General features: G+C 41.0%; 1 long non-coding RNA gene across 1 annotated transcript; it reads right to left on the bottom strand.

The window, feature by feature from the left end:
* Positions 1-2,340: 2,340 nt before the first annotated feature.
* On the bottom strand, positions 2,341-7,638 carry LOC113898526. The gene is made up of 2 exons (XR_003512674.1): positions 7,289-7,638; positions 2,341-2,986 (listed from the first exon to the last, which is right to left on the bottom strand). It is a non-coding gene; the product is annotated as an uncharacterized LOC113898526 (long non-coding RNA).
* Positions 7,639-22,132: the final 14,494 nt, after the last annotated feature.

The raw sequence follows: 22,132 nt of genomic DNA, 5'->3' as shown, positions 1-22,132 counted from the left end.
GTAAAAGGCCTGAGTTTTAAAAGGTGCCCATGTATTGGAAATATTGAAAACATTAAAAAACAAAATTAGAACACTAAAGCAAAACAATGCATTTTGCCAAGAAGGAAACAAGAATGTGACATTAAAATTTGCATAGCCATTCCAGAATTTGAAAAGGCAAGTATCAGAGGAATTTTTGAGGATAATAACAGGCTTTGTTCATACGGAACTGAATAAGCACATACACAGTTCATATAGAGATTTTATTCAAATCATTTCATTTTATGCAAACCAGCTAGTGAGTCCATTTTGGAACTTTTGTTTGTTGTTGTCTTTGTCTAAACTCATGTGCTCTGAGGAAAACTATGAATTGCTTTAAACATTAACAGATGCTGGATTTAAAGAGTGATCAACTTCTAAACTGCTGATTTCCACGGAAAAACTAAATACATATTCTCTGTTCTGTATCAAGTTCGAAGCTATTATACTATGAAGCGGTTTTTTATGTTTGAGAAAATGTAAAGTATGTGCCATAAAAAGCAATGGTTTAGTGGCTGTTTGTTTCTCCTTTGTATTTGGAGCTGGTTGACGTCAACCAATTTTTGCTAAACTGTACTCAGCATGATGATAATAACTAACACTTATTGAGGGCTTACAATGTGCCAGGCATTGCTATAAGAGTTAACTTTATATGTATTAACTCATTTAAGCCTCACAATAACTCTAGAAGAAGCATTACCCCACTTTTACAGTTGAGAAACCTGAGTCATATAGAGAACTATGCTTAAGGACACAAGCTAGTAAGTCTGGCATCTGGGAGTTGACCCAAAGCTGTCTAGCTTCAGAGCATAAACTCTTCTTGCTGCTGTTGCTGCTGCTAAGTCGCTTCAGTCGTGTCCGACTCTGTGCAACCCCATAGACGGCAGCCCACCAGGCTCCCCCGTCCCTGGGATTCTCCAGGCAAGAACACTGGAGTGGGTTGCCATTTCCTTCTCCAATGCATGAAAGTGAAAAGTGAAAGTGAAGTCGCACAGTTGTGTCCGACTCTAGCAACCCCAGGCTCCTCTGTACATGGGATTTTCCAGGCAAAAGTACTGGAGTGGGATGCCATTGCCTTCTCATAGTTGTAAGCAAAAGCCAGCTCAGTTCAACTTAGCAGAAAAGCAGTTTATGTAAAGGATAGTGGGCAGCCCACAAAACTTTGGGGAATGCTGGAGAAGTAGGTTTGAGGCTGGAGAGCCAGGAATGATTCTTGAAACCACAAGAGAGAGCTGCCCTGGTGAATAAACCACCGTCCCTGCCACCACCACTGACCACTGGATGTACCACAGGACAGGTGCAGTAAACATTTTCGTTATTTCTGACATGAGCAGATAACTAGAAGTCTCACTTGCTCTTGTTTTTATTTTGTATAAATAAAATTAACTATGTATCATGATCACACCAATGTCATTCCAATTTTCTTGTACTTATCAATGCTTATTGAATGAACATCCTCATATAGATGTAGTGGGGGCTTCCCTGGTAGCTCAGCTGGTAAAGAATGTGCCTGCAGTGCAGGAGACCCCAGTTCAATTCCTGAGTCAGGAAGATCCTCTGGAGAAGGGATAGACTATGCACTCCAGTATTCACGGGCTTCCCTAGTGGCTCAGACAATAAAGAATCTGCCTGCACTGCAGGTTTAAGGTTCAATCCCTTGGTTGGGAAGATCCCCTGGAGGAAGGCATGGCAATCCACTCCAGTATTCTTGCCTGGAGAATCCCCATGGACAGAGGAGCCTGGCGGGATATAATCCATGGGATCACAAAGAGTCGGATGCGACAGCACAGCACAGCACATAGATGGAGTGGAAGTGGTTTTTTATGTTGAAATATTGCTTTTGAACTAGAGAGGTGAGGGATGTGGCCTTGGGGAGGAAGGGTACAGGAAGATGGTCAGATTCTGCTACATTTTTAAAGCCTTGTTATATTTTCTTCATAGTGTTTGGGGAGCTAGTGCATGCAGTGGAGATGCAGAGTGAGGTAACAAAGTCTGGTTTCAAGGCACAAGGAACCTCTAAGAGCAGGGGTCTAATCAAAGAGCTGGTATAGAGGTTTAAATATCCCTTTCTATGACATAATTAGACCTGCTATCCATACCAAGCAGGAGCCTGAAAGACTACTGTATGGATCTCTTCCGAATGCCACATTAGTGACATGATGTTGGCGGCCTGAATATGTGATGGGGGAGTGGTTTATACCCACGGGTATTCACAAAGACCTCCAGAGCACCAACTGTTAAACATTGACCCATTAGGTAGAGGTACCACCCACAGAACTGGCAGACGGGCTTCACACATAGTGTTTCCATCAAACAGAATCATTACTGGATTCCGAACCAGAATCTCTATTGCGTTTATTCACTTAATATTTGAAAATCATAGAGGAGGAGGAGGAGTCTAAAGCTCCAGGGAATTTATTTTAAAATGAGAAACTAGAAACAGTAGAAGTAATTAGATTTCAATGTGTGGTAGTTCATAAACAATAGCTAAGATATTAATCAATCCAGGGTCAAAGATTTCTTTGAGAATGTTCATTTGGAGGATAAAAAAACAGGTAAGAGACAAAACCGAAAGAAAAGAATATTCGCAGTAAGCAGTAACGATGAAAATAAGAAGGAATCAACCAAGATGTCACTGATTACTGTAAGAAAAGAACAAATCACAATCAGTTCCATGCATGCAACCCTCTGTCTCTCCCCCTGGGTTGTTCCTAATGAGAAGGTGCCATTCAGTCACAACCTTAGCACAGGCTGTAAGTGAACAGATGAGGTGGCAAGGAGTGTCAGGGAGAAACAAAGACTTTGATGGGACAAAGATGTCAAAACCAATTCTCCACTGTGCCGCCAAGAGTGGTACCCAAGGATCAAGCAGAGAGGCTGAGTCCAATTTCCAGTCCCTCATGGTTTCTTTCCTGATCACTCACAGGTTGCTCAGTCTTAGTGAAAGTTCTGGACCATCTGTGTCCATCTGTAAGAAATTATGACAATGCTCAAAGTGTTCAATAGTTGTGTCATGAGGTTTCAGCAGCCCCCACACCATAAACTAAGCAGACACCAGGGCAGTCATTACCTAGAAGTCACACTAAAAATGCTGTCTCACCTTAAGATTGCCAGGCACATTTGCATGTATGGGAGAAGACGCCAAACATGAAGGTCAGTGATGTGGTGTTTTTTATTGCAGGCTTCCAGGACTGCCAAGGCTGATACCATCTGCGTCTGATGGACAGAATCTTAGGTAATGACTGTCTCCCTCTCTCAAGGAATATTAGTCTGCCGGAGCTGTCATAACAAAACCCCATAGACTGGGTGGCTTAAACTACAGAATATACGTTTTTCTGACCGCTCTGGAAGTGAGAAGTTCAGTATTCCAGTTGATTTGGTTTCTGGTGAGAGAGCTTTCTTCCTGGCACTCAGACAACTGCCTTCTTGCTTTGTTCTCTTGTGTGTGAAGAGATGGGGCTGAGGGAGGGTGAGAGGAAGAGAGAGAAAGAGTTTTCCTGTGTCTCTTCTTCTTCTTCTTTATTTTTTTGATGTGAACAGTTTTTAAGTCTTTATTGTATTTGTTACAATATTGTTTCTGTCTTCTGTTTTGGTTTTCTGGCCACGAGGCACGTGGGATCTTAGATATCTGACCAGGGATCAAACCCACACTCCTGCATTGGAAAGTGAAGTCCTAACCACTGGACCACCAGGAAAGTCCCTGTCTTCCAGTGTGCTCAGTCGCTCAGTCATGTCTGACTCTGTGACCCCATGGACTATAGTCGGCCAGGCTCCTCTGTCCACGGGATTATCCCAGCAAGAATACTGGAGCAGGTTGACATTTCCTTCTCCCAGGGATCTTCCCTACCAAGGGATAGAACTTGTCTCCTGTATTGCAAGTGGATTCTTTATTGCTGAGCCACAAAGGAAAGTAATCCTATCAAATCAGGGCCCCACCCCACGAGCTCATTTGGTTGTGATTACTCCCTTAGAGACAGCATCTCCAAGAACAGACACATTGCAAATTAGGGCTTCAATACGTGAATTTTGAGGGAGATGCAAACATTCAGTCCCTAACAGCCATTGTCCGGACAAGCCTGAGACAGAGGGTCACTCACAGTCTGGAGTCAAGCATTTAACACGGCATCTCTCATGATTGAATAATATTGTACATTTTCAGCAGAGCTTTACCTTAGAAGAAAGAGATGGGAGACAGAGTTCCCTTTCATTTCCTGGGCAGTCAGGGCTGAGGAAAATAGGAGCAGAGAGTACAAAAGGAAGAGCCAGGGCAAGGCCTAAGTAATGATTTTTATCTGTTCCATCATTGCTAGGAGCGTCTTTCCACCCAAAAGAGAATTTTCACTCAGGCCCAGAGTCCTTCTTAGGGCCTTGTGGCTGGTGATGGAAACTAAACCAGCCCTGCTGTAACGTCAGGAAGCCTCTGGCCTGGTTTATCCTAAAAGGTCTGACTACAGAAAACAAAGGGGAATTTGTCATGCCAGGCAATGGTACCCTAGGCAGTGGGGCTGACAAAGAACTCAAAGGCTTTAGAAATGATCTCCATTTTTTAAGTTAGGAATAATTTTTTTTAATTTTTTAATTAAAAGAATTTAAAATTTCCCTTTCAGAGAAATCTAACTCTGCACCCCCAGTGATAAGTCCTCAGCCAAGCCCTTGGAGTTGTTATGGAAACATGCCCAGCAACTGCCATCTGAGAGATGGGGGTGTTGCTCTGGGTGCTTTCACTGGGGCTCTAAGCCTGAAGCCACCTCTGTTGTGTCTCAACAGCTCTTTCATTTTCTTTGTGCAGTCTGATTTTGTTGTTGTTGTTGTTTGCTAACATGTGGGTTTTGCCCACTATCTAATTATTACGTTTCATCATTACAGAAGATGAGTCTGTACTAGCTATTGGAATGAAAGGCTATGTTTTATACTGGCATTTTAATCAGTGGAACTTACTGTCATAAAATCTCTGTAAGACAGTAATGATTTGCAAAACCTAATATCACATCTTTTGTAGAGCCTAGCATCTGAGTATAATTGACCGATTTATTAGATGCTTGTGGTTCATTGATTTTCTAGACAGGAAAAAAAAATTGGATTGCAGTTTCTGGCCACTATTTTCTTCAAATTGATCATGCTGGCTCTCATAAATGTTCCCTTTGTACTCATGCTCTTACTTTTGCACAAAAGAAACTGTATTATATACAGCGTGGTGTCATTGGCCTTGGAATTAGAGTCAGGGTTTTGCTTTTTATTTTTCCTGCAGAAGCTCTTTTCTCATTGTTGCTGCAAAATATTTTGAAGGCAGTTTTATTCAGAGGAATTTTCGTTACAAAAGGCTGCTTATTTTCTGAGTATACATCTCTCAGTCTAGCATTGTCCCTATGGAGGGAAATTTTCTGAAAGCTATTCTGCTTAACTTACAATGATGCCAAACAAATAGACAGGCATTTATTGACCGTTAATCTTGGTACTATTGCCAGGGCAAGGATGACTTGCAGAAAATTTTTTTCTTTATGCTAATGTTGATAATAAGATATTTCTGGCTTGAATGGGAGTTTTACTAAATGTTGAAGCCTAAGGCCACATGATGATTAAATCTAATGGCTGTCCCTGTTCTCTTACATATGATGCAACATATGAAATGAGACAGGCCTGTGTTGATCATGTGAGTTTAGGATTATTGACTCTTTTTGGGCTTATGAATAAGTCTAGAAGTAAACATGGATAAAGAGGAAACAGAAACAGAAGATGCCTCCTAAGTAATTCTATGAGGTCGACATAATCCTAACACCAAAACCAGACCAAGACATTATAAGAAAGAAAACTACATTATAAGAAAGAAAACCAGACCAATATTTCTTATGAACACAGGTGCACAAATCCTGTACAAAATGTTAGCAAATTAAATCCAGTTCAGTTCAGTCGCTCAGTCGTGTCTGACTTTTTGCGACCCCATGAATCACAGCACACCAGGCCTCCCTGTCCATCACCAACTCCCAGAGTTCACCCAGACTCACGTCCATCAGGTCAGTGATGCCATCCAGCCATCTCATCCTCTGTCATCCCCTTCTCCTCCTGCCCCCAATCCTTCCCAGCATCAGAGTCTTTTCCAGTGAGTCAACTCTTCGAATGAGGTGGCCAAAGTACTGGAGTTTCAGCTTTAGCATCATTCCTTCCAAAGAAATCCCAGGGCTGATCTCCTTCAGAATGGACTGGTTGGATCTCCTTGCAGTCCAAGGGACTCTCAAGAGTCTTCTCCAACATCACAGTTCAAAAGCATCAATTCTTCGGCACTCAGCCTTCTTCATAGTCCAACTCTCACATCCATACATGACCACAAGAAAAACCACAGCCTTGACTAGACGAACCTTTGTTGGCAAAGTAATGTCTCTGCTTTTGAATATGCTATCTAGGTTGGTCATAACTTTCCTTCCAAGGAGTAAGCGTCTTTTAATTTCATGGCTGCAGTCACAATCTGCAGTGATTTTGGAGCCCCAAAAAATAAAGTCTGACACTGTTTGCACTGTTTCTCCATCTATTTCCCATGAAGTGATGGGACCGGATCCAACAATGTATAAAAATCCCATGGACAGAGGAGCCAAGTGGGCTACAGTCCATGGGGTCACAAAGAGTCGGACATGACTGAGATACTGAACACATGCACACACATAAAATGACTTATAAACCATGACCAACTGGAATTTATTCCAGTATGGAAGACTAGCTCAACATTTGAAAAATCAATTAATGCAATCATAACAAGAAGAAGAAAAATCATATGATCATATCAATATATGTAGAACAAGCACTATTGACAAAATCCAATATCCGTTTATGATTTAAAAAAAACTCATTGAGTTAGGAACAGAGGGGGAATTTCCTTAAATTGATAAAGAGCATGTACAAAAACCCTACAACTAACATCGCTTAATGGTGAGAAAGCAGATGCTTTCCTTCCAATATCAAGAACAAAGCAAGCATAACCACTTTCACCACTTGTATTCAACATCATACCAAAGTCCTAAATGAATGCAATAGACAAGGAAAAGAAATAAAAAGTATCCAGATTGGGAAGGAAGAAATAAAACTATCTTTGTTCACAAATAACATGGTTGTCTATGTAGAAAATCCCCCAAAATCAATAACGACAGCAAAAACCTCCTGGAACAAATAAGAAATTACAGCAAGATCACAGGATACAAGGTTAATATACAAAGTTAATTGCTTTCTCATCTACCAGCAATGAACAATTTGAATATGAAATTAAAAACATAATGTCACTTACATTAGCACCCCAAAATGAAATCCTCAGGTATAAATCATGAAATAGGTATAAGATCTACAAGAGGCAATGAAAATCCTCTGATAAAAGAAATCAAAGAAGATAAATGGAGCGGTATTCCATTTACTTGAATATACGAAGTTCAATACTGTCAAGATGTCAGTTCTTCCAACTTTATATCAATGCACTCCCAGTTAAAATCTCAGCAAGTTATTATTAATTTTTTAATATGGACAAACTGGTTCTAAACTTTGTATAGAAAGACAAAAGACCCAGAATAGCCAACACAATATTGAAGGAAAAGAACATAGTCACAGGACTTACACTACCCAAATTCAAGACTTACTCTAAAGCTATAGTAATCAAGACGGTTGGTATTGGCAAAAGAATAAATGAATAGAACAATGAAACAGAACAGAGTGCCCAGAAATAGACCCACACAAGTAAAGTAAACTGAACTTTAACAAAGGAGCAAAGGCAATTCAATGGAAACAAAATAGTCTTTTCAACAATTGGTATTGGGACAACTGGACATTCACATGCAAAAAATTAATCTAGACACACACCTTACTCCTCTCACAAAAATAAACTCAAAACAGATCACAGAAATAAATGTAAAATGCAAAACTGTAAGACTTCTAGAAAATAACAGGAGAAAACACATAGATGATCTTGTGCTTGACAAAGGGTTTTTAGATACAACAACAAAAGCATGATCCATAAAAGAAAAAACTGATAAGTTGGATTTCGTTAAAGTTTAAAACTTCTACTCTGTGAAAAGCATTGTTAGAGAATGAAAAGACAAGCCACACACTGGAAGAAAACATTTATAAAACACATATTTGAAAAGGCACTGGTATTCAAAACAAAGAACTCTTAAAATTTAACAGTAGAAAAAACAAAAAAATTCAATTTAAAAAATGGGTAAAAGATCTGAGCAGACACCTTACCAAACAGGACAGACAGATGGCAAATAAGTGTATGAAAAGATGCACAACATCATATGTCATTCAGTTCAGTTCAGTTCAGTCGCTCAGTCATGTCCGACTCTTTGCGACCCCATGAACTGCAGCATGCCAGGCCTCCCTGTCCATCACCAACTCCCAGAGTTCACTCAGACTCACGTCCATCGAGTCAGTGATGCCATCCAGCCATCTCATCCTCTATCATCCCCTTCTCCTCCTGCCCCCAATCCCTCCCAGCATCAGAGTCTTTTCCAGTGAGTCAACTCTTCGCATGAGGTAGCCAAAGTACTGGAGTTTCAGCTTTAGCATCATTCCTTCCAAAGAAATCCCAGGGCTGATCTCCTAGAGAACTGCAAATGAAACCAACAGTGGGCTATTTCTACACACCTATTAGAATGGTTAAAAGCCACCAAATGGTTGCCACCAATTGCTGGTGAGAACGTGCAACATCAGGAAATGAACTCTCATTCATTGTTTGGCACATCAATGTTGGTACATTGTTGGTACGTGCAAACTGGTACATCCACTTTGGAAGATAGTTTATAGCTTCTTACAAGACTAAACATACTCTTACCATATGATCTCACAAGGTGCTCCTTACATTCACCCGAATGAATTGAAAACTTCAGTTCAGTTCAGTTCAGTTCAGTTCAGTTGCTCAGTCGTGTCCGACTCTTTGTGATCCCATGAATCTCAGCACGCCAGGCCTCCCTGTCCATCACCAACTCCCGGAGTTCACTCAGACTCACGTCCATCGAGTCAGTGATGCCATCCAGCCATCTCATCCTCTATCATCCCTTTCTCCTCCTGCCCCCAATCCCTCCCAGCATCAGAGTCTTTTCCAATGAGTCAACTCTTTGCATGAGGTAGCCAAAGTACTGGACTTTCAGCTTTAGCATCATTCCTTCCAAAGAAATCCCAGGGTTCACATATTGCTTAAGCCTGGCTTGGAGAATTTTGAGCATTACTTTACTAGCATGTAAGATGAGTGCAATTGTGCAGTAGTTTGAGCATTCTTTGGCATTGCCTTTCTTGAAAACTTATGTCCACACAAAAAATCAGTATGTGAATGTTTACAGCAGCTCTATCTTAATAGCCAAACCTTTCAAGTAACCAAGATAGCCTTCAATAGGTCAATAAAATGTAGTGCATCCATACAATGCAAAATTACTTAGCAATAAAAAGAAATAAACTATCAAGCCCCAAAAAGATACACACAAAAAGTTACTGTGAACATCTATATTTTGTGGTGAACTGTATTAAAAACAAAAAATGGTAGGAAAATAAGCAGCCATAAAGAATATAATGTATCTACTCAAAATAGAAAAAAACAAAACCACAAGGCAGTAAAAGGAGCATTCTAAAGGGTGGTAATTGGAGAAGGAAATGGCAACCCAATCCAGTATTCTTGCCTGGAGAATCCCATGGGCAAAGGAGCCTAGCAGGGGGGTTGTAAGAGTCGGACATGACTAAGCAACTAAACTAACCAACAAAAGGGTAGTAATATAAGCAAAAGCACCAGTAATGCCCCCAAATCATCCTCACTGAGGTTATATGCACAAGTTAGGCCAACAAACCAGTTTACAGGTGTCCTATAAAAGTCAACAGCAGTAGCTCCTTTCCAGGTCAGGGGATGTTCTCTGGGTCCCTGTCCTGATCATAGTAGAGTATTCAAGGGCTCTGGAGTCAGCCAGAGAATGGGGCAAGTCTGGATCCCCAGTATCAGTGGTTGACATAGGGCAGGAATGACCTCTCGAAGACTGGAAACCAGAAGGCAGACAAACATATGTCTGATACATGATGTGTTCAAGCTCTCTGGTCCACCACGTGGGTCAGATTCCAGCTCTGACCCTTATGGCTTCGAGACTTTCAGAATCAAATGAAAATATGAATTAATGTGTTAGCTGTTAATGTTTTCTGTTTTTTACTCCAATGCCAACCAAATCGATTCTCTACTCAGCTCATTTGGATCATTAACCCGATTGGACAAGATGGATGACTTTTGTTTTGTTTTCCTCTATAGGATGCTGCCTCTTATCTCTCCGTTTTTCATGGACTGCTGCGTCTATCCTCAGCTCAGGTTCTGGCTCTTCAAATTCCAGCCAAGTTTCAGAAAGCCAACACTGCTTATTTTCAAAGGGAGAGCACCTCCACGGACCTGAAATATCAATACCAATATCGCTTCACTGAACCTGTAGGGTTGGGATAATAATTATTTAAATACCAATGACAAAAGATAAATAATATTCTTTACGTGGAAGCTGAAGTAAATTGAAAGTGAAACTAACTTTATTTAAACAACTAAGAGGTTCTAGGTGGTTATCAATACGCAGTTACTTGGCTGGTCCTGTTGATGATGCATATTGAATGGGCTCCTGACTCTAAGGGATAGTTAAGTGTCAGTTGTTCAGTCATGTCTGACTCTTTGTGACACCATGGACTGAAGCCCTCCAGGCTCCTCTGTCCATGGGATTCTCCAGACAAGAACACTGGAGTGGGTTGTCATTCCCTTCTCCATGGGATCTTTCTGACTCAGAGATTGAGCCCAGGTCTCCTGCATTGTAGGCAGATTCTTTACCATCTGAGCCACCAGGTAAGCCAGGACTCTAAAAGATACAGGGAGTAAAAGGATGCTTTCTTGGACTCTGGAGCCAGTACCACATAGCCAGGCATCAGGCAATAGGAGCAATTTTGCCTCTACTTTTTCACAGCCTAGTGACTGGGCAGAATTTTATGGTCAATAGCAGTAAAAATGTAGCAATTATACAGCTGAAGCCCAGAAATTGAATCACCAAAACAATCCAGGGAAAATAAGCCAGAGAAAAATAGTAGAAATTTACTCAGTAACTGAAAAACAGGACAAAGAAGATTTTTTTAAAAATAGAGAGGTTTGGGAGAAGTGCAAACTTTTGGTCAAAAAGAATTTAAAAATGAATAAAGCCTTGGGGAGGAGAACGTTATGCAGAAAGTTTCCAAGGCTTCAGGAAATGAATGGGACATATTTTAGAAGATCCAGAAGTTACACAATTGTTCTTTGGAATTGGTACAAGACTAAATTGGAGATGTAATGATAAAGGAACATCTCGGACAGAGTGATTTCTCTGTGTCTGAAATAACTATTTGCTTTGTTAAGGAAAGAAAAGAAAAAGCCTCAATATTCAAAAAGATGTTTCATTTTAAAAAATACTTAAAGCACTAAAAACGATTCCAATATTTACGTCCATTCAATTAATTAAAGTCCAAAGCTGGTCTTCCCTGATGGCTCAGATGGTAAAGAATCTGCCTGCAAATACAGGAGCCCCAGTTTCAGTCCCTCAGGTGGGAAGATCCCCTGGAGAAGGAAATGGCTACCCTCTCCAGTATTCTTGCCTGGAGAATTCCATAGACAGAGGAGCCTGGCAGACTACAGTCCATGGGGACACAAAGAATCAGACACGACTAAGTGACTAACACATACATACAAGAGGAGACTTGTTAGATCAGCACACCTAGTTCTGAAGAAATAACATTGATTTATGAAACTGTCATATCTTTGGGGTTTATAAGTAGTGAATCAATCAAGTTATTTTAATTATGAGTTCCAATGGTAGGAGATGCTGCTTTTTAATGAAGAGCTAAATTAATGGAGTAAAAGAGTTGACCTCCAAAATATTTCTCCAAAATATGGAGTCAGAGTACCTGTTCATGTCAGAAGAATTTTTAACATCTAAATAATTTATTTTGGAGAGGGGAATGGTGGCCCACTTCAGTACTCTTGCCTGGAGAATCCCACAGATGGAGAAGCTTGGCTGGCTATAGTCCATGGGGTCGCAAAGAGTCAGACACAACTGAGCGACTAACACACACACACAACTAATTCATTTAGGGGAAACTTGTTGTTGAATAATCACATTTTATCAGCCTAATCCCTAAACTTCTCCCAGCATAGTGGTTCAGATTACAGATCCTGGTACCAGGCTGCCTGGACCCAAATCCTGGCTCTGTCCCTTATTTGCTGGGTGACCTCAGGCAAATTACTTATTCTCTGTTCCTGCTTCTTCATCTGTAACCCAAGGGTATTAATGCTACCTACACTAGATATTTGCTGCGGAGATTAAAAGAGTTAAAAATAGGTAAATGGCTTAAAATAGTGAACTAGGTAGTGTATAATGGATTTAAGAACTGAAAAAGCAACTCCCCCCCTACCCACCCGCTTCTAGCCTGAGTCTATGAGTGGTGTCTCAGGGGTCCAGATACCATCCATGCCCTGGCAAGGTATGAAGACTTAACTGGGGGGTAGATCTGCCTGGAAGTACTCCAGAAGAAATCAAGAGACCCTGAAAGCAAGGTTGGGAGGTGAACCCACTCGAGCTGGCCTGATTCTAAATACAGGCAGAATTCAGAGGGACTATAGCAGTGTGGCAGCCAGGATGATGGGGCCAAGATAGCAGGGAAGGTGACTCCAGGCCTTGAGAGTGTTGCAAACAAACTGGGAGGCACTCCATGCAGCCATTTAGGTAGCAGATGCATTGCGGAGAGAGCCTCGTGCCTGATGACCTAGAAGGTGGAGCTGCTCATCAACCCAAAGCCCACCAGGACTGAAGGACTGCAGGACAGCCCCTCGCTTAAATGTGAAGCCTTTAGGAAACTTCCCCAATACCCAGATGTTACCAGGAGAAGGAAAGGAGAAGAGATGGGCAAGTCCCTGAGAGCCTGAACACTTGCCTCTAGAGAGACTGGGTGAAGTTTTAAATTGGACTCATATTCTTCTTAAATGCCAAAGTCACGTGTTTTCAACAGTTAGCAGAATTAGAGGCTTAAGAAAATTAAAATCAATCATTAAGAAAAGAAGAAAGAAAAACTGGCACTGTGGCACTTCTCAGAGTGCCCACTGTCACTTAGATGATCATTGTATGGTTGGACTGGACTCCGGTCCCAGAATTATGATAGCGTCCTTTTCACTCTCAACAGAGTTCCAATTTGGATTTGCAAGGGTACCCTAGTCATAACCCACTCAAGAGTTGTTACACAGGTTTACACCACAAAATAACAAATAACCCTAAATATCAACATGGAGCTGAGCCATTGAGAAATGGAGTACAGATTAGAGGTGAACTCTCAGGAGCAAGAGAAGTGCTGAAATTGGAGAGCTGTGATATCTCCTGGTGAGGTGCTGGAGAAGAGGGTCACCCAGCACCAAGCCCAAGGTGAGTTCAAAAAGCAAACAGGCAGTGTAGCACAGGGAGCTCACCTCATGCTCTGCGGTGACCAAGATGGGTAGGATGGGGAGGGTGTCCAAGAGGGAGCAGATATGTGGATACATATAGCTGATTCACTTTGTTGTACAGGAGAAATGAACACAGATTGTAAGACAACTATACTCCAATTTAAAAAATAGACTATATATTTAAAGATAAGAAGTCTACAACTCTTTTGTTTTGACTGTGTTCCGGGATACAAAAACTTACCCATGAGATGACTGTGATAGAGTGATGCTTATGGCAATACCCAGAGCTGATATAAGGCAACCTGCAGTGAACCAGGACTAACCAGGGAAGAGACTTGTATGGCCCTTGCCACTTCTGCCTAGGGATGGACCCAAGCAAGAGCTTTGAAATTAGGAGACCCAGAAAGAGGGACATGTGATAGCTTTGAGTAGCAGATGAAAGTCCTGGGATGGAAATTTTCAACTGGCCAGTGACTGAAAGAGTATTCATCTCTGACTAGTTCATGTGTTGCTCCAGAACATGTGGATCGCTTCAATCACAAAAAGTCATCAGTAGTGGAGGAGCCCGGTGGGCTGCAGTCCATGGGGTCACAAAGAGTTGGACACAACTTTGTGTCTAAATAACAACAATTGCAGAAGCAGTGGTCTTGGAGAGGGTCCAAGAGTCCCACTTGGTGATTCTGACAAGACATTCACTCCATGTGTCTACCCATGGAGGAACACTGCATGTTGCTGGAATTGTGTTTTGAAGTCAAAAGTTAAATATCAAAGCTGGAGACTGTTCTTTGAATGGGGGTGAAATGCAGAAATCATGTTAACACAAGCAACCTTTGTTAGCAAGGTCAAGTTAAACCAAAACAATTTAGTTTTTAATGATTGCCAACAATTCTTTTCCGCCTCTATTTTATACCCTTCATTCATCATCTTCCTGCATTTACTTTGCATTTTTATGTTTCTTATTTTTTATCTAATTATAAACCACATCATAAATGATAATTATTGAGATCTATTTGGCTCTTCCTGTTTACTATTTTTCTAAATCATTTCCCAAGAAATGAGATGAACTTTGGGATTTTCCTTTCCAGAGAAGTTCATGTTTCAAAGTCAGGTGAAAGTTGCCTGAAGACAATCTTTCTTTCTGGCTTTTGTTTTTGAAAATTAAAAAATTAAGAGACTTTGATAGAGGAAAGAGAGACAGGTATCCACTTTGGGAGTGAGGGAGAAGATAAGTGACAAGAGAAAGATTAATACAAGAAGGGAACAGCAATTAGACTTTAACTTTTAGGATTAAGGGAGGGGGAAAAACCTCAGAGGACCATGAGTGAGGAATTACCTCTGGCAGCTGGTTCCTAGGCACCGAGTCCCGTTTCCAAGGCTGGCACTAAAACTGGAGCAATTTCCAAGGTCTACGAAGTCACAGACATCTGTAATACCAGCTACTTACAGGCCACAGAGCAGTCAGATCAGATCAGTCGCTCAGTCGTGTCCAACGCTTTGCGACCCCATGAATCGCAGCACGCCAGGCCTCCCTATCCATCACCAACTCCCAGAGTTCACTCAGACTCATGTCCATCGAGTCAGTGATGCCATCCAGCCATCTCATCCTCTGTCATCCCCTTCTCCTCTTGCCCTCAATCCTTCCCAGCATCAGAGTCTTTTCCAATGAGTCAACTCTTGCCTTGAGGTGGCCAAAGTACTGAAGTTTCAGCTTTAGCATCATTCCTTCCAAAGAAATCCCAGGGCTTATCTCCTTTAGAATGGACTGGTTGGATCTCCTTGCAGTCCAAGGGACTCTCAAGAGTCTTCTCCAACACCACAGTTCAAAAGCATCAATTCTTCGGCACTCAGCCTTCTTCACAGTCCAACTCTCACATCCATACATGACCACAGGAAAAACCATAGCCTTGACTAGACGGACCTTTGTTGGCAAAGTAATGTCTCTGCTTTTTAATATGCTGTCTAAGTTGGTCATAACTTTCCTTCCAAGGAGTAAGCGTCTTTTAATTTCATGGCTGCAGTCACCATCTGAAGTGATTTTGGAGCCCAGAAAAATAAAGTCTGACACTGTTTCCACTGTTTCCCCATCTATTTCCCATAAAGTGATGGGACCAGATGCCATGATCTTCGTTTTCTGAATGTTGAGCTTTAAGCCAACTTTTTCACTCTCCACTTTCACTTTCATCAAGAGGCTTTTGAGTTCCTCTTCACTTTCTGCCATAAGGGTGGTGTCATCTGCATATCTGAGGTGATTGATATTTCTCCTTGATTCCAGCTTGTATTTCTTCCAGTCCAGCATTTCTCATGATGTACTCTGCATAGAAATTAAATAAGCAGGGTGACAACATACAGCCTTGACGAACTCCTTTTCCTATTTGGAACCAGTCTGTTGTTCCATGTCCAGTTCTAATTGTTGCTTCCTGACCTGCATACAAATTTCTCAAGAGGCAGATCAGGTGGTCCGGTATTCCCATCTCTTTCAGAATTTTCCACAGTTTATTGTGATCCACACAATCAAAGGCTTTGGCATAGTCAATAAAGCAGAAACAGATGTTTTTCTGGAACTCTCTTGCTTTTTCCATGATCCAGTGGATGTTGGCAATTGGATCTCTGGTTCCTCTGCCTTTTCTAAAACCAGCTTGAACATCAGGAAGTTCACGGTTCACATATTGCTGAAGCCTGGCTTGGAGAATTTTAAGCATTACTCTACTAGCGTGTGAGATGAGTGCAATTGTTTGGTAGTTTGAGCATTCTTTGGCATTGCCTTTCTTTGGGATTGGAATGAAAACAGACCTTTTCTAGTCCTGTGGCCACTGCTGAGTTTTCCAAATTTGCTGGCATATTGAGTGCAGCACTTTCACAGCATCATCTTTCAGGATTTGGAATAACTCAACTGGAATTCCATCACCTCCACTAGCTTTGTTCATAGTGATGCTTTCTAAGGCCCACTTGACTTCACATTCCAGGATGTCTGGCTCTAGGTCAGTGATCACACCATCGTGATCATCTGGGTCGTGAAGATCTTTTTTGTACAGTTCTGTATATTCTTGCCATCTCTTCTTAATATCTTCTGCTTCTGTTAGGTCCATAACATTTCTGTCCTTTATTGAGCCCATCTTTGCATGAAATGTTCCTTTGGTATCTCTGATTTTCTTGAAGAGATCTCTAGTCTTTCCCATTCTGTTGTTTTCCTCTATTTCTTTGCATTGATCGCTGAAGAAGGCTTTCTTATCTCTCGTTGCTATTCTTTGGAACTCTGCATTCAGATGTTTATATCTTTCCTTTTCTCCTTTGCTTTTCGCTTCTCTTCTTTTCACAGCTATTTGTAAGGCCTCCCCAGACAGCCATTTTGCTTTTTTGCGTTTCTTTTCCATGGGGATGGTCTTGATCCCTGTCTCCTGTACAATGTCACGAACCTCATTCCATAGTTCATCAGGCACTCTATCTATCAGATCTAGGCCCTTAAATCTATTTCTCACTTCCACTGTATAATCATAAGGGATTTGATTTAGGTCATACCTGAATGGTCTAGTGGTTGCCGTAAGATCTCAGAAGACCTCACAAAGACCAGGCTGGCGGGGGGGTACGGTGGGAAACTGAGAATCAAGCCTGAGTAACGATTGCTATTAACTTTCCCCTCATACTTAGATTTAATTTGGTTTTTGAAAAAATAAAATGAATGATATATTTCAAGTCTTAACACTTGGTACAGGAAGGTAGACATCTGTCATGCAAGAAGAAAATTCATCAGGAATGGAACAAATAATTGAAGTGCATAAAACACAGTCCAGAATCTATTAATTTTTTAAAATCAGCTCTTTGATTTAGGGTTCCAAACAATGCTTGAAATTAATGAATTCAAATTTTAGGTCTTACTCTATCCTCCTTCTAGAACTATGTGTTTAGAAAGGAGGGAAGTCAAGAGAGAAACAGACTAGCAACAGAACAAGACAATCAACTCATTAGCAAACCAACGTCTAAATTATTAGCAGCAGCAGCAACAACATTAAGATGTATCCATGCCAGAATTATTTGTATTCTAATAGGGACTAATGGGAGAAGGAAATGGCAACCCACTCCAGTGTTCTTGCCTGGAGAATCCTAGGGACAGCGGAGCCTGGTGGGCTGCTGTCCATGAGGTCACACAGAGTCGGACACGACTGAAGCGACTTAGCAGCAGCAGCAGGGACTAATGAAAATTTAGCCGTAGGTCAATCTCCAAATAGGTTTTTTTTTAAATTTTTTTTTCTGAATTAAAGATCTGTTAAAATTGTTATTTTAAGTACTAGTGGCACAAAGCCCTCTAATATAACTTTTCTTTAACATGGAATAAAGAAGAATGGCAATTTGGCTCTTTTGAATAGAGGTAAACATAGCATGGCTTGTCATCAATAAACTCAAACAGTTCATGTTTAACAAAAACAAAGACTATATTTTTGTTATAACCTTTTAGGAAAGGTGCTATGGATATACTAGTCACATTTCACTTTGGCAGCCAAGACGGGAAACAAACTGACTAAGAAGCAGCCGCAGGACTTCCCTGGTGGTCCAGTGGTAAAGAGTCTGCCTGCAGTGCCAGGGACACGGGTTCAACCCCTGGTCCAGGAAGAGTCCACATGCCTGCAGGGTAACTAAACCCCTGTGCCACAACTACTGAGCCTGGGTTCTAGAGTTGGTGCTCTGCAACAGGAGAAGCCACCGCACTGAGAGGCCAGCATACTGCAGCTAGACAGGAACCCTACTCACTGCAACTAGAGAAATCCCAGGCACAGCAAAGACCCAGCACAGCCAAAATCAAATAAATAAATAAAAAATCGGAAAAAGAAGCAAGCTGTCATGCCCATATGAAAGACTGACACTTTCATATTAGTATGCTAAATACCTAAATATATTTTTTTTGCTCACATATTTGCTCAGTTTCAATGGAATCTCCCCAAGTAAAACATTATCCAATTGAAGATTAATCTTTAGCAATGGTCACTTTCCTTATACTTACTCATCATCTTAAGATTACTGTACAGGAGAAAAATGGTTACAGAATTTAGAGGAAGATTTAGTTTTTGAGAGAGAGACAAGAGTTCTTAGTGGCTGAATGTGTTTGTAATCATTTCTGAGAGAGATTTTTTTAATTAATTGTTTGTTATTAAATTATTTTCAAAACTAACACCATGATGAATCCATAAATGAATAAACTGATTCATGCCAAAAAATCATTTCATCTACCCTTTCAGCAATATCCACAATGTGTAAGAACTTAAACGGTGAAAATAAAAGAACTTATTGCTGGGGCAAATAAAAAGAGTGCTTGGTTTTTCCAAGCACTAGCTTAACGAATACTTCTCTGTGCACGGCAAAGTGAATTCTTTAGTCAGCATTTTCTGAGGTAAAGCTCTTTCTAACTGAGGACCCCTGACTTTGGGCAGCCAGGGTTTCTCTGGACAGCTAGTTCTTCACTGAAGTGTTAGTCGCTCAGCTGTCTAACTCTTTGCTACTCCTAGGGACTGTAGCCCGCCAGGCTATAGTCTCTGTCCATGGCATTCTCCAGGCAAGAATACTGGAATGGATAGCCGTTCCCTTCTTCAGGGGATCCTCCTGACCCAGGGATCGAACCCAGGTCTCTGGCATTGCAGGCAGATTCTTTACCGTCTGAGCTGCCAACGAAAGCTGGGTCTTAACTGAGTCTCTGCTAAACCTGGGACTGTCAACATGGACCTGTTTCTGCAGGGCTACAAAGACTTCATCCAACCTAGCCGTGAGGAGATAAACCTTGTTTGTGAAGAAAAGTGAAAGAAAAAAAAAGTGATTCCATTCATTGCATTCCAGACACTGTGGGTCCTTAGAAGAATTTTTTTTTATTGAAGTGAAGTTGAAGATGAGCAGGCCATCTAGTCTCGCTAACCCCATTTAGCTTCTGCTCTGTCAGCATAAAGTACAGAAAGTCCTCATTATCTGAGAATAATTGGTACCAGAAAAGAGCCACCTAACAGTAAATCTGCACAAAATGGGAACCAACACTTAATAATAAACAGAAAATAGAAAAGAAAGCTTAATTAGGTTTTTATCCTGAAAATGAAGTTTAAATTATTGAAATTAGTTTTATATTACCTTAAAAATTTTTGTGCTTAGTTGCTCATTCGTATCCATGACTCTTTGCGATCCCATGGACTGTAGCCCACCAGGCTCCTCTGTTCATGGGTTTCTCCAGGCAAGAATACTGGAGTGGGTTGCCATGCCTTCCTCCAGGTAATCTTCCCAACCCAGGTATCGAACTTGGGTTTCCTGCATTGCAGGCGGATTCTTTACCATCTGAGCCACTAGTGAAGCCCAAACATTAGGCTATCATTTCATGTATGTAATAATTCTTAGGATAAAGGAAGAATTAAGTATGGCTTGCTTTGTTAGGGGTATTTTTTTTTTCCCTGAAAGGTTATCTGATAGCACAGTTTGACGTTCTTCACATCTGACTTTCACTGCAAACTAGAAAGGCAGTCATTATTTTTGAAGCAAATACATTCAAGAATTTCCTCGTATTTTACAAGAGCTTTTCTTACTCCTTTGATATGCAAGTCATTCTTTTTCAAAGAATCATCATCCCTTGTCAAATGTCTCCTCTTCAGTGGTCAAGTCTTCTAACTCTGCGGAAACTTCTTTGCCAGTGACTTTGTGAGCGAGAAGAGCCATTCTTTAGCATTCATTTCAATGACTTTATGAAATCCTCTAAATGGCAAGAGTCACCATTTTCCTTTTGAGTGAATCTGCCTTGTGGACTTCCCAGGTGACTCAGCAGTAAAGATTCTGCTGGCAATGCAGAGGGGCAGGAGACTCAGGTTCCATCCCTGGGTCGGGAAGATCTCCTGGAGGAGGAAATGGCAACTCACTCCAGTACTCTTGCTTGGAAAATTCCATGGACAGAGGAGCTTGGTGGGCTACAGTCCATGGGGTTGCAAAGAGTCGGATAGGCTGAAGCAACTGAGCACAGCATATGCTCATCAAATCAAATCATCATCAATATTCAGATTAACCAAAGGCTGTGAAACATGCTTTGAAACTGAGTAGGAATTCTCTTATAAATGTGAATTTATAAGAGAATTTAAAAATTTAACAATTTTTTGTTAAAAATGTCCAGGTTGTGTCATTTTTTGAACCTCAAAACATTAGGGATTCAGTAATGAATGTTTGCTGCTAAGTCGCTTCAGTCGTGTCCAACTCTGTGCGACCCCAGAGAGGGCAGCCAACCAAGCTCCCCCATCCCTGGGATTCTCCAGGCAAGAACACTGGAGTGGGTTGCCATTTCCTTCTCCAATGCAGAAAAGTGAAAAGTGAAAGTGGAGTCGCTCAGTCGTGTCTGACTCTTTGCGATCCCATGGACGGCAGCCTACCATGCTCCTCCGTCCATGGGATTTTCCAGGCAAGAGTACTGGAGTGGGGTGCCATCGCCTTCTCCGAATGAATGGTTAGATACCCCTATACAACCAGAAGCTGAGAGCAGTGTGGCTGGGTGGGAAAGGATCAGAGCCAATTGTTAACAGTTTCAAAAAAAAAAAAAATCAACAAAACATAACGTTTAACCCCTCTCTTAAAAAGAAATGGAAAAACCTTTATCTTTTCTTTCTATTCTCACATTTTTATCAAAGGAGTTCATCAACAGGATGGAAAGGAACCTCTTTTCTGTGTTGCCATGGAAAGAGACCATCTGTGCAACGACAAAACACATTTGAATATTCTTTGAATGACATTGCCAGTTTTATTTTGTTATAGTATACTCTGCTGACATTCCCGGTTGCAGCTATTTTACTTGAAGTAGCATTACCTCATAAATTTAAGAACACTGAAAGAAATAGTTAAAATACATAGTTATGCATAATTAGTTATACATAATAATTAGTAGTCTAACAGTTATACATAATTAAAAATGTATAAATGTGAAACTGCAAAGGATTGTTGGAGGTCAACTGTTCTCTTTGACATGTGCTTTTAGAGAGAAAAGATGGCTTCTGGTTTGGTAACATCTTTGGGAGTTCATTTCGGAAGGACTCATTGTATCTGTTGACATACTGAGTGCAGAGGTGAGGTGAATGGATGCTAGAGTCACTGTCTGAGTCTGAGATCCACCTTTTCCCAGCTGTGTGATCTTGGACAAGTTACTAGACTTCGCTGTGCCCCACCTCCATTTCTTAAACAACAGAAATTTCTCATGGTGAAGCTGGAAGTCCTAGATCAAGGTTTCAGTGGGTTGGTTTCCTTTAAGACCTCTCTCCTTGGCTGTAGATAGCCATCTTCTCTCTCCATCTTCACACTGTTTTCCATCTCTGGGTGTCTGTTTCCTAAGCTCCCGTTCTTATAAAGACAAGTCTTATAAAGGTTAGTCTTACAAAGACAAGTCATATTGGAATTGAGGGGGCACAATTCAGCTAATAACAACTGAGTACAGAGGTCTAGTTCTGAAATTATCTTTTTTTTTTCTTCAGAATTTTGAAGTCATTGATACACTATTTTCTAGTTTCCAGTGTTGCTATTTTAAAGATTACAAAGTTATTCTGATTTCAGATGATTTATGTATGACATGATCTATCTGGAAACTTTAAGATCCTCTCTTTGTCCTCAGTGTTTTGAAATTGCATGATGATGTAAATCCATGTTCAACCATGTGGGTAGGCTCTTGATGGGCCTTTTCAATTA

Source organism: Bos indicus x Bos taurus, chromosome 9 (assembly GCF_003369695.1).
Source record: "Bos indicus x Bos taurus breed Angus x Brahman F1 hybrid chromosome 9, Bos_hybrid_MaternalHap_v2.0, whole genome shotgun sequence".
Lineage (NCBI taxonomy): Eukaryota > Metazoa > Chordata > Mammalia > Artiodactyla > Bovidae > Bos > Bos indicus x Bos taurus.
Note: the sequence above shows the minus strand (reverse complement) of the source record. Positions and strands in the feature narration are given on the sequence as shown.